This window comes from Oryza sativa, chromosome 12 (assembly GCF_034140825.1).
Source record: "Oryza sativa Japonica Group chromosome 12, ASM3414082v1".
NCBI classification, from domain to species: Eukaryota; Viridiplantae; Streptophyta; class Magnoliopsida; order Poales; family Poaceae; genus Oryza; species Oryza sativa.
In genome coordinates, this window is record NC_089046.1 from 2,910,774 (window position 1) to 2,922,500 (window position 11,727).

Genomic DNA, 11,727 nt, shown 5'->3' on the forward strand with positions numbered 1-11,727 from the left:
AACATTTGTACATACCATGATCCAGGGGACGATCCAAAAATATTAGAGCAGACTAAACATACCATGATCCGAAAAAAATAACATTCAGATCCTCTTCTATGAGGCGTAGCTAGGATTTAAAGTAAAAGTGGTCCATCTATATGTAATATGTCAATTAAAAGGGTGGTCCACTATATAATTTTTACTATATTAACTAGCACATATACTATAATTTTAAATTTTTAGGTGGTCCGTGGACCACGGTGCCACCTAGCTTGCTACGCCCCTATGACAAAAGGGGGGCTCCACTGGATTAGGTAAGGGGATTTAGGAGTTAGGGCTTGAGCTCTAGACTTAGCTTCGAAATCCCCTTTAAAACTCTTAAAATATGATGAAAATTTTGAAAATATATTGTATATAATTGAAATACACGATTCAGGCCTACTCTTAATATATGATGCTATTAATGTTTTACCTCGTGTTCGACAATTCATCTATTCAAAAAATTTAAGTAAAGCTTTTTTTTAATGTAGTTTGATTCTGAAGAAGTCCTAATACAATCATCAGCAAATCTTGATCTTTAGTAATTTCGGCGCAATATATTATTTTTCCTTAGTTAATCTGGGTACGTATACTTTTAGTTGTACCATATTCATATGTACGTATGCATATATTTATGCGCGTACGTACGCGTACTACAAAAGCGGCACACATATCGAAATATGTAGATGGATGGAAGCACCAAATTCGATTTAATTAAGCATTTAAGCTAGTAGCTAGCGACGACGTATGTATATACGTACGTATACGTAGTGGAGTACGCCTACAACGCATATGCATGGGCATTCGGTCGTCACAGCATTGATACTGCAACGAATTGTACGTGAACATGATGTCTACCGTATTTATGCTCACAAATACTCACAAACCAAACAAATATATTTAATTAATAGTTTAATACCTAACCGTATACGTACGTGAGCATGCGTCGAGATAATCAAATAATCAATTGATAAATTAATAGTTCGGCCCATACTTTTCAGTTCGGCTACGAATTCGTTCGAGCCAGGCTCGAGACACGACATGGGCCACAGGGCCCTGCTCGATGAGGCCCATGATGTGGGTTAAGATCCATTTCGGCCCACTAGAGGGCAGAGCCTAACATAAAATTTGGGCCCTTCGGACGGACGGCCCATATTTCGGCCCACTACATGGCATAGCCTATAGGAATAAGTTCACTTTAGGTCCCTCAAATTGTTGCCGAGTCCGAAATTCGTCCCTTGAGTGCAAAACCGGGTAGAACGCATCCTTCAACTTACAAAACCGTGCAAACGAGGTCCCTCGGTAGTATTGTGCCTGGTTTTGGCTGATGTGGCACCTACGTGGCTGCTTTGACTAGGTCTTCATTCCATGTAGCATCCACGTGGCGCTTATGTGGTAATTTAATTTAAAAAAATATAAAACCGTGGGACCCACATGCCAGTTTCATACACCAAATAATAAAAATGGTGGGACCCACGCGGGTCCCACATGTCATCCTTAATCCTCTCTCTTCTCTCCCCTGCTCTGCAGTCTGCAAGACAAGGCCGGAGCGGTGGCGCGCGAAGTCGGCGGGGCGACGGTGGCCCGAGCGGCAGCGCGCGAAGCCGGCGAGGCGGCAGCGGAGAGCCCGCGGGAGTCGAGGTCGTCCGAGGAAGTAGTGGCGACGGCGGCCGGAGCGGCGGCGGGTGGGCAAAGCGGCGGCGGAGAGCCCCCGGGAGTCGAGGTCGTGGGTGGGGGGAGGGGGCGGGCGGAGCAGCGGCGGCCTTGGGGGCTGGTGCGTGGGCGCCGGAGTGGCGGCGGCCTTGGGGAACAGCGCGTGGGAGCCGGGGTGGAGGCGGCCTTGGGCACTGGCGCCGGCGCGGAAGCCGACCTCGGGCGCGGTCACCGGCGCGGCGACCTTGGGGGCCTTCGCGTGGGCGCCGGAGTGGCGGCCTCCCTCCTCTCGGGCAATGCGCCTTGCTGCCTCGCGCCCAAGCCAGATGACGCCTCGATCTCCCGTGAGCCAGGGCGTGCATTGGCGTTGCCAAACCTACAAATTTTGTTCTTTGGAGTTCAGTTTTCCCTTAAATTTTGGCAAACCTACAAATTTTGTTCTTGTCCTCAGGAAAGCTTGAAGCTTCATTGATAAAAAAAAGAGAAATATTTTTTGCATGATGCGAAAGTACTTGTTCTGATTCTTGCAGAATCTGATATGATCATTGGCTTTGCAAGTAGAAACAAGACAGAGTTGTTGTGCTTCTCCTTGCAGTGAGTGATTAATTAGGGTTGTTAATGCCATGAACCAGTTCGTCCCTGATTGGAACACCACCAGCATGGGAGATGGCTTTGCGCCATTAGGGTTCGTGCGTTTCTTAGATCGAAGCTGGAGATCTTTCCATGGATTGGAGGCGATCAGATGAGTGATTCTTTGGTTATTGTTGTTGTTGCAGCGAAGACGACGGGCTCGTCGAGCTGCTCTGGTGCAATGGCCACGTCATCATGCAGAGTCAGGCGCCGCGGAAGCCGCCGAGGCCGGAGAGGACGGCGACGACGGCGGCGGTGGCGGCGGCCGGCGGCGATGGCGGAGGATGAGTCGGCGTCGTGGTTTCAGTACCCGGAGGAGATGCTCCCGCCAACGCCCTTCTCCACAACGCCAGCAGTCGCGGCCGTCTGCGCTTTATGGCCCCGCGCGTCGCCCGCTTCTGCCGACCGCCGCTCGCCCCGCTCCATTAGCCGGAGAGAGAGAATGTATCGAGGGAGAGGATAGAGAGTAGAGAGAGGAGCGAGGATGACAGGTGGGGCCCACATGGGTCCCACCATTTTTTATTATTTTATGTGTGGAACTGACATGTGGGTCCCATGGGTTTTATTATTTTTTCAAATTAAATTGCCACGTAAGTGCCACGTCATATTAAGATCGAGTCAAATTAGCTACGTAGGCGCCACGTCAGCTAAAACCGCCCTCAAAACCGCTGAGGGATGTCATCTGCGCCGGTTTTGATAGTTGAGGGACCCATTATATCTGGTTTTTCGGTTGAGGGACGAAAATCGGATTTGTTGACAAGTTAAGGGACCTCAAATGAACTTATTCCACTTATATGTGTGCCCTTTGGATGGGCTGACAACCATATTTTCGGCCCACTAGAGTACAGCCTATATGAGAAGTTGGCCCTCCGGATGGGCTGATACCCATATTTCGGCCCACTAGAGTGCAGAGCCTATATGAGAAGTGGGCCCTTCGGATGGCTGAGGCCCATATATACGTGCATTTCTGGCTTGGAAAAAGTCCCTTAATTGTAGGCCGAATCTACTTCGTACCCCTCAACCAGAAAACCGGATAGAACGACCCCCAAACTATTGAAACCAGTGCAATTTGACTCCCTCACCGGTTTTGGGGGGTGGTTTTGCTGACGTGGCACTGATGTGGCGGTGTTGACCCGGTCTTCGTCCCACGTGGCGCTTATGTGGGATTAGAATTAAAAAAATATCTGTGAGACCCATATGTCATTCAAAAAAAAATACATAGTGGGACCCACTGACATGTGGGGCCCACTTGTCATCCTTTCTCCTCCCTCTCTCTCCCTTCTCTCTCTTTTCTCTCCCCCTTTTCTCTTCCCCTTCAGACGCCACGACGGTGCCAGCGGCCTCGTCGTCACCGAAGCTGGAGGCCCACTCCTCCTCCTCCTCATCCTCCGCCGAGAGGTGCTTCTCGTCGTCGGAGTTGTAGTCATGGGCGCGCTTGCGAAGTAGCTTGAAGATCCGCGACGGCGACAACCTTGCGGCCGCTGGTGATGGGAAAGAGAGAGAGAGGGAGAGAGAGAAGCGAGCGGGAGAGGGAGAGAGAGGCCACCCCGCGCGCCCCTCGCCGTCGTCCACCCCGCGCGCCATCGGCGGCTCCGCGAAGATCCGCGACGGCGACGACCTTGCGGCCGCCGGCGACGGGAGAGAGAGGGAGGGAGGGAGAGAAGCGAGCGGGAGAGGGAGAGAGAGGCCACCCTGCGCGCCCCTCGTCGTCGTCCACCCCACGCACCCCTCGCCGTGGTGGAGGAGCCGTCGGCCACCCCGCGCACCGTCGGCGGCCCCGCAAAGATCCACGATGGCGACGACTCTGCGGCCGCCGACGACAGGAGAGAGAGAGAGGGGGAGAGAAGCGAGCGGGAGAGGGAGAGAGAGGCCACCCCGCGCGGCGCGCGCCCCTCGCCGTGGTGGAGGAGCCGTTAGCCACCCCGCGCGCCGTCGGCAGCCCCGCGAAGATCCGCGATGGCGACATCCTCGCGCCCGGGGTAGGGGACGGGGAGGGGTCGTCGGCACTGCCGTCCAGCTGCGACATGGCATGGATCGCCATCGACGTCGCCACCGTCGGAGAGAGGGGAAGGGGGAAGAAACGTTGGGGAGAGGAGGACCATGTGGGCCCCACAGTCAGTGGGTCCTTGTATTTTTTTGTGTGTGAATGACATGTGGGTCCCACACATCTATTTTTAATTCTAATATTACATAGGCGCCACGTCAACGCCACGTGTGAAGAAGACCCAGTCAACACTGCCAAGTAAGTGCCACATCAGCGAAACCACCCTCCAAAACCACTAAGGGAGTCAAAGTATACCGGTTTCAATATTTCGGAGAGTCGTTCTATCCTGTTTTGTGGTTAAGGGGCACGAATTAGATTCGGCCGACTTTTAAGGGAGTCAAAATGGACTTTTCCTTTCTGGCTCTATCCCAAGGGCCCATATTTCCTTATCTATCAAAGCTGATTCCTCTCTTTCTCGCAAACAAAACAAAAAAACTGATTCTCTCAGAAAGAAAAAAAAGTACTACCTCATATGATCGAATCAAGCCGCATGCTTATTCGTATCATACTGAAGAAGCAATAGTATATACTACTATCAAGCTTGTCAACTATGTTCCATGTGTTTCCTGGAAAAAAAATAAAGAATAAAATTTATGATCCATGTGAGGTTCTTATCTTAGATAAAATTATACTCCCTCCGTTTCAAAATATTTGACACCGTTGACTTTTTAAGTACGTGTTTGATCATTCGTCTTATTCAAAAAATTTAAGTAATTATTTATTCTTTTCATATCATTTGATTCATTGTTAAATATACTTTCATGTACACATATAATTTTACATATTTCACAAATTTTTTAAATAAGACGAACGGTCAAACATGTGCTAAAAAATCAATGGTGTCAAATATTTTGAAATGGATGAGTATATATATGGAGTAGAACCTTGTATTAGTACTTTATGGGAGACATGCACCTCGATTATTGATGTGATTCATATCATGCTAGAGCTATTTGTCTGCCTGTTTATGTCTTCTTCTTCTTCTTAAGAAAATTAATACTGGCAGCTGCTAGGTGGAGGCTTCTTCAGAAATGGTTCATTATGATACGGGAATGCTAGGGGACGGGATACTGTCCCCTAATAGGATAGCTCCAACTCCACAACGCAATTCTTATCCATACACGCACCAGGCCTGCTCACTCGTCGCCGTCGCCGTCCCCCGCCACTGCTGCGCTCGTCCCCCGTCGCCGCCGCCGTCGCTGTCCCCCGCCGCCGCCGCGCCCGTCCCCCGTCGACGCCGCCACCGCCGCCGCGCCCATCCCCCACCGCCGCCATCGCTGTCCCCCGCCGCCGTCGTGCCCGTCCCCCGCTGCCGCCGCTGCACCCGTCCCCTGCAGCCGCCGTCGCTGTCCTCGTCTACAAGGAACGGCTGCAGGGGCCGACCGCATGTGTCGGGGTGCTCCTCCCCTAACGGAATGCCCAGCTATATCTAGTAGGAATCACCTGATACCTGGTAGGTATCATCCGATACCTCACAAGTATCACACGATACATGGTAGAAATCGTCTGATACCTGACAAGTATCACATGATACGATACGTGGTTGAAATCATCTGATACCTGATAGGTTTCACATGATACATCGCGAGTATCACGTGATACGTGGTAGAAATCGCATGATACTTGATAAGTATCACATGATACTTACAAGTATCACCTGAAACGTGTGTAGAATCGTCTGATACCTGATAGGTATCACACCTGATACCTACTCGGGATCATCCTGTTGTGTAGAATCGTCTGATACCTGATAGGTATCAGACCTGATACCTACTCGGGATCATCCTGTTCGAAAACGGGATCCCGTTATATAGCAGCCCCTTTATGATTTACTAACTGCATCATTTTATTCGAAAGATCTTTGATAACTGATTCAGTATACTAGCTGAATCAAGTTTTCCCAAGCTTGGATTTCATATATTTCCATAGGACATTAAAAAATGCCACCTATAAAAATAGAGCTCAACTACAATCTGAATCGCTGATCTTATTTTATCGAAGGGTTTAGACTTATTTATACCATCACCTCTTACACCTCAGTAAAGAGGTAGTAGAAACATGGAAAGACATTATTATGAAAAAGAAAAGGTGTGGAGGGATATAATTCATTTAGTAGTGACTAAACTTTTTCTCTCTCATTTTTTTACTTTTCTGATGAAATATAAGCGATGACCACGGATTGGTCCAAAAAAAAAACATAAATGACAAAGTTACTCATAATCACTCTATTAGTAAATTACTAATTTAACATTATCATTTCTACTGGTAGTGGTAGTGTAGTGCCACCTGTAAAAATAAACTTTTAGAAGCGGGACCTATAGACGATCACCTACAAAAAATCTCTTCATTTTCACGGGCAGTCTTCCTTAAATCCTACCTCTAAACATCAGTTTTTCATAGGCGATTTCCATTGTCTATAACTTAGAACTAGAAAACACATATGTAATTTGGTCGGTGACCCATGCGCCATGAATCGGGTGCCTGACCGGCCTTGGCCAACTGAAAATCACATGTACAGTGCTGAAATTAAACTGATGGGCAGGGCAGAAAAATGCCGAAGAAAAACGTTAGTTGCAGAGTCGTCAATCGCCAGAATTTCATGGGAACTGCATGACCAACGACCGCACATATCCATCCATCGCATATCGTCGCATCACCACTTCCGCGTGATGCCCTTCAAATCTGCATCTAGCATTCTAGCTAGGTATCCTCGTATTCAAGATATGTGAGCAATTTATAGTTATTTTAGTTCGAACTATAGCGGTGGACGTACTCCAAAAATTTTCTAGAGACGATGAAACCCATTACAACTGTGCCTTAAGGATAACTGCAGGTTTTTTTTTTAAAAAAAAAGAAAGATAGCTGCAGGTTCTAACAAAGCATTTATGAAGCCTATGTATACACAGCTAGAAGTACATGCATATTAATTTGTGTGTATGATGTTTATCCTCTACAGTATTGTATATGGCTACTGTAGCTATAGTAATTCTTAACATTATTCTCACACATATGTAGTAAACAATATTCGATAATTATAGTAACAATATCATATTTTTACTATATATATGAGAGGTTTTGTAGTATAGAGTACAAATTTAAAAAGATAATATCACAAAACTACAAATTTAATTAGCACTAAATTTACCAAGAAACGTAAATTTGTAGATTAAGGCTTAATGGCAGATACAAATTTAGTATATTGTAAAACTATATATTTGGTATTTAGATTCTTAACATTAATATCCTTTTCTAGTTAATTATTTTGTAGTTTTGTGAAAAAATTGGCACTAAGTTTGTAGAGTTGTGATATTGTGGCTAGCTAAAAAGCTCAATGTTCAATATGTAATTGTGTAATACACCAACTTTAAATATATAGTTTCGTGATAGTTTTGGCTAAAGTATATGTAGAATAAAAAAAGTCAAAGGGAAATGAATTAAACAGGGTCCTTGCTTATTTGTCAATTCCCTACGAAAGCCGATACCAAATTAACCTTTAAAGAAGAGAGGGGTGGAGTAGGAGGGAGTGCCCTAATCCTAAAAATAAAACAAATCGGAAGAAATAAAGCAGGAGTAAGTTGCGTTGTTTCAATAATTTTCCTACGAATTCCAACGTCAAATCAACACGATTTGAAGAGAGGAGAAACCTGCATGCATATAAAAATTGCACTATGGTTCCTCCCGAGAATTCAAAATGGTCGCCGTATTCTCCCATTTTTAATTATCTGGATGCTGAATATATGTTGCTGCTGAACTAGCTTAACCGTTTGCTCGTTTCTACGTCTCTGTACCCTTTCTTTTCCCCTAGAGCACTGATATGTAGGTAATAAGGTAATTAATTCATTGGAATATATCAAAGTTCGTAAAATATTCAAAAACCGTAGTTAGTCAACCCTAATATATTTTTATATCGATCTGGCCGACCTTGACAAAAATTGCTACAGTTTAGGAAAATATATTATTACTATGGGGCATGGGCAGCTTGCACCTTGAGTATACAAGACATGGAGTGATGGAGTATGCATTTCGATGATGGCATGAATGCGCGGCCGGTCGGCTTTGATCATGGTAACTGAGTATACGGCAAACAATTATGAGGGGTAGCATTGATCAATAAGTACAATCAAATTCTGAAATTCAAATTCAGTTTTGGACTCCCTGTAGATTCAAAACACAACTCCCCAAGGCAATCTTCAGAGTGATATCCATTTTTATTGATATCCCTGTTCAGAGTCAGAAGTCTAGCTCTAGAACAATTTACTGCACCTCTCACCAACATAGCTATCAACATGACCTTTACTTCTTCCCCGTGCATAGTTTGGATTTTAGGACAAAGAAGGTCCGATACTCCTTCATTCTAAAATATAATATTTTTTTAAACTATGATTCAAACAGTTCGGTTTCCATGGCAACTAATTTAATCAACACTATAAATTTCAAATAGGCCGCACGCAGTGTAGAGGAAGATGTAGGGTGTGTTTAGTTTACGCTAAAATTGAAAGTTTGGTTGAAATTGGAACAATGTGATAGAAAAGTTGAAAGTTTATGTGTGTAGGAAAGTTTTGATGTGATGGAAAAGTTGAAAGTTTGAAGAAAAAGTTTGGAATGTGTTTAGTTCAGCGCAAAGTTTGGATTTTAGTTAAAATTGGAGATGATGTGACTGAAAAGTTGTGTGTGTATGACAGGTTGATGTGATGGAAAAGGACTGAAGTTTGGATCCAAACTTTGGATCTAAACACAGCCTAAACAAGGCCGTAAACTTGGGCTTAGTGCCTTGGTGTGAAAATATTTGAGAGATGGAAAATATGCAGTGGAAATTACATATTCAGTGGAATCTTAAAAACTACCATTAGATCTAAAAATGAATGTCTGATATCTGTCCATAGCACCAAAAGTGCTCATGGTTGAATATGTGAGTAAAATATTTACTCTAGGTGACATGGTCAAATCTCATAAGTTTTTTTCAATTCAACAGTTGTTTTCAGGTTTCTATTATATATGTGGTTTACAGTACATATTTTCCCAGCATCACCTATGTACACATTCATGCATATGCACACAGATGAATGCCTCCTTTGGAATGCAGAAAACTCACAAAAATTTTCTAAAGATTTTCGTAGGAATCAATTTGATTGCCCTTTAACGTCAAAAGAAAAAAAAATCAATTGCCCTAGATATGAGAAAAATTCTTTTTTTTTTCCAAATGAGCCCGAAAGTGAGACACTGCACACAAGAGAAAATAAAGAATGGAATGGCTAAATTCCTAGTGACAGATTTTGGGGCTGAAATCTTGCAGATTATTGACCTTGGGATTTGTTTCACGATTCGTGTTTCGGCAACCTTCTTCGTGATTCTAGCTCTGACGCCACCTTCTTCTCCAGCTTTGGAACCTCTGGCGACCCCGACGAAGGCAATGGAATTAGGCTTCCAGGTCCCTTTTTGGGTAGGGGAGGGAGGGGATGGGGGAGGGATAAGAGGACAGAGATCACCGAGCTTGGAGGGATGGCTGTAGGAGGAGGCGGTCTAATGGTGGACGATGGACACGGGCGGGCAGCAAGGCGCAAGCGCTAAAGCCGTGAGGATGCAAGAGGGCGGTGGGATGGCGTTAGTGGCTACGGCAAAGTAAGCTTGTGGTTAGGAGGCGGCAAATGGTGGTGGCGGAGACCCGTCGGAAACGAGGAAGATGATGGAGCGGGGGCATCTTGTCGGCACCGGATTGAGGAGAGAGGGGAAGGGGGCAAGGGGGGGGAGGAGGCCTGCAGGGGAGCCTCATGTCCTTGATGCCTTCCGGCAAGCCAGTGTGGTTGGGTGGCAGCGACGATGAGAAACAATGTTCGGGGCTTTGGGCGTGCGGTGCTGAGTGGAAAAGGAAAGGAGGAGAAGGAAGGGATTAGGATTTGGGCCTTGCACGAATCTTAAAGCCTATCCAACGGTCCTAAATTACAAGATTTTGAGGGGTATTTTCTACCACATGTGTAATAGATAGTCCCAAAAAGAAAGAAAAGGTTGCATGTATCCAAACTGACACTAGGTGGTGTTCATTTCTAAAGATGAAAATGAAGTTAGGGCATGAAAAATAAGAAAGACATTGGCGTGTGATTAATTGAGTTTTAATTATTATAAACTTGAAAATGGTATTATATGATATTTTAAAATAACTTATATATGGAAAGTTTTTGCACAAAATACACCGTTTGCAGTCCGAAAGGCATGCTAACAAAAACTGAGGTAATATTTGTATCTTAATCAGAAAAGAACGGGGCTAAGTGTTACCGCTACAGAATTTTGATGTGTAACTTAGGTTTCAATTGGATAATGGAAAATGGAAATAATTGCCACCCATAAGAGCAACTTTTAATGCTGTTATTTCGAGTGAAGGGCCTCCTTTGCCATCATAGGCTACACTTGAGTGTAGTGAGTTGTGGGTCACAAGTAACGGAATACTACAATATGGAAGAGTTGAACTGCTTCAGCTATAGTATGACTATAAGATCTGAGAATAGTGTTGGCATGCCTCACTAATAACGAAAAATCCTATCAATGAATCTCTCTAATGCATCCAAATGCCAGCATAAGAGCCATTCAATACAGGTATTGTATCATTTACTTGGGAGGAAGATATGTAGTGGCAAAACAATATGTGTACAGATGAGTTGGCACACCAACGGTTATATAAGTACACCAAGTCGACAAAGGTGATTTGCTCAAAGGTCCTTGCCTTGCTAGAAAATCAAAGAAAGATGATGTTACCATAGATGATGTAGCCTATACTTGAATGTACTGAGTTGTTAGTCACGTGTAACTGAGGACTGCGGGATGGAGGAGTTGACCGCTCTTGGCCATAGGACGATTAAGGACGATGGAAACAGGATTGGGTATGGCTAAGTGGTAAAGGAAAATCTCAACAATATGTTTCTCTAATGCATGCAAATGCCATCGAGAACTTCCAGCAAGGGCATTATTCACTATAGGCGATTGAATCATTTACTTGGAAAATAGACGTAGTGGTAAAAAGAATAAAATTAAGTATTATTCATAGTACCAAAAACATATGCACTACTATTAGATAAAAAATAATTAGATGTGTTAAAATTATTTTTCACATTAGAGGCCAATCAATAGGAAAAAACGAAGTTTGGAAGTATTAAAAGCATTTTTTTCATATTAGGGCAACCTAATGAGAAAAAAAATGAAAGTGTTAGCAGCAATTTTTTTCCCACATTAGAGGGCAATCTATAGAAATATTTTTTGGAAGTGTTAAAAGCATTTTTCCCCACATTCGAGGGCGATCTACTTGGGAAAAAAATGAAAGTGTTAAGGTCATTTTTTTCACATTTGATGGCAATTTATAGAAAAAAAAAGAAAGTGTTAAAGACATTTTC

General features: G+C 44.4%; 1 long non-coding RNA gene across 1 annotated transcript; it reads left to right on the forward strand.

The window, feature by feature from the left end:
• Positions 1-1,538: 1,538 nt before the first annotated feature.
• On the forward strand, positions 1,539-2,909 carry LOC136354840 (uncharacterized). Its single transcript, XR_010738685.1, has 2 exons — positions 1,539-2,359; positions 2,451-2,909. It is a non-coding gene; the product is annotated as an uncharacterized lncRNA (long non-coding RNA).
• The last annotated feature ends 8,818 nt before the right edge of the window (positions 2,910-11,727 follow it).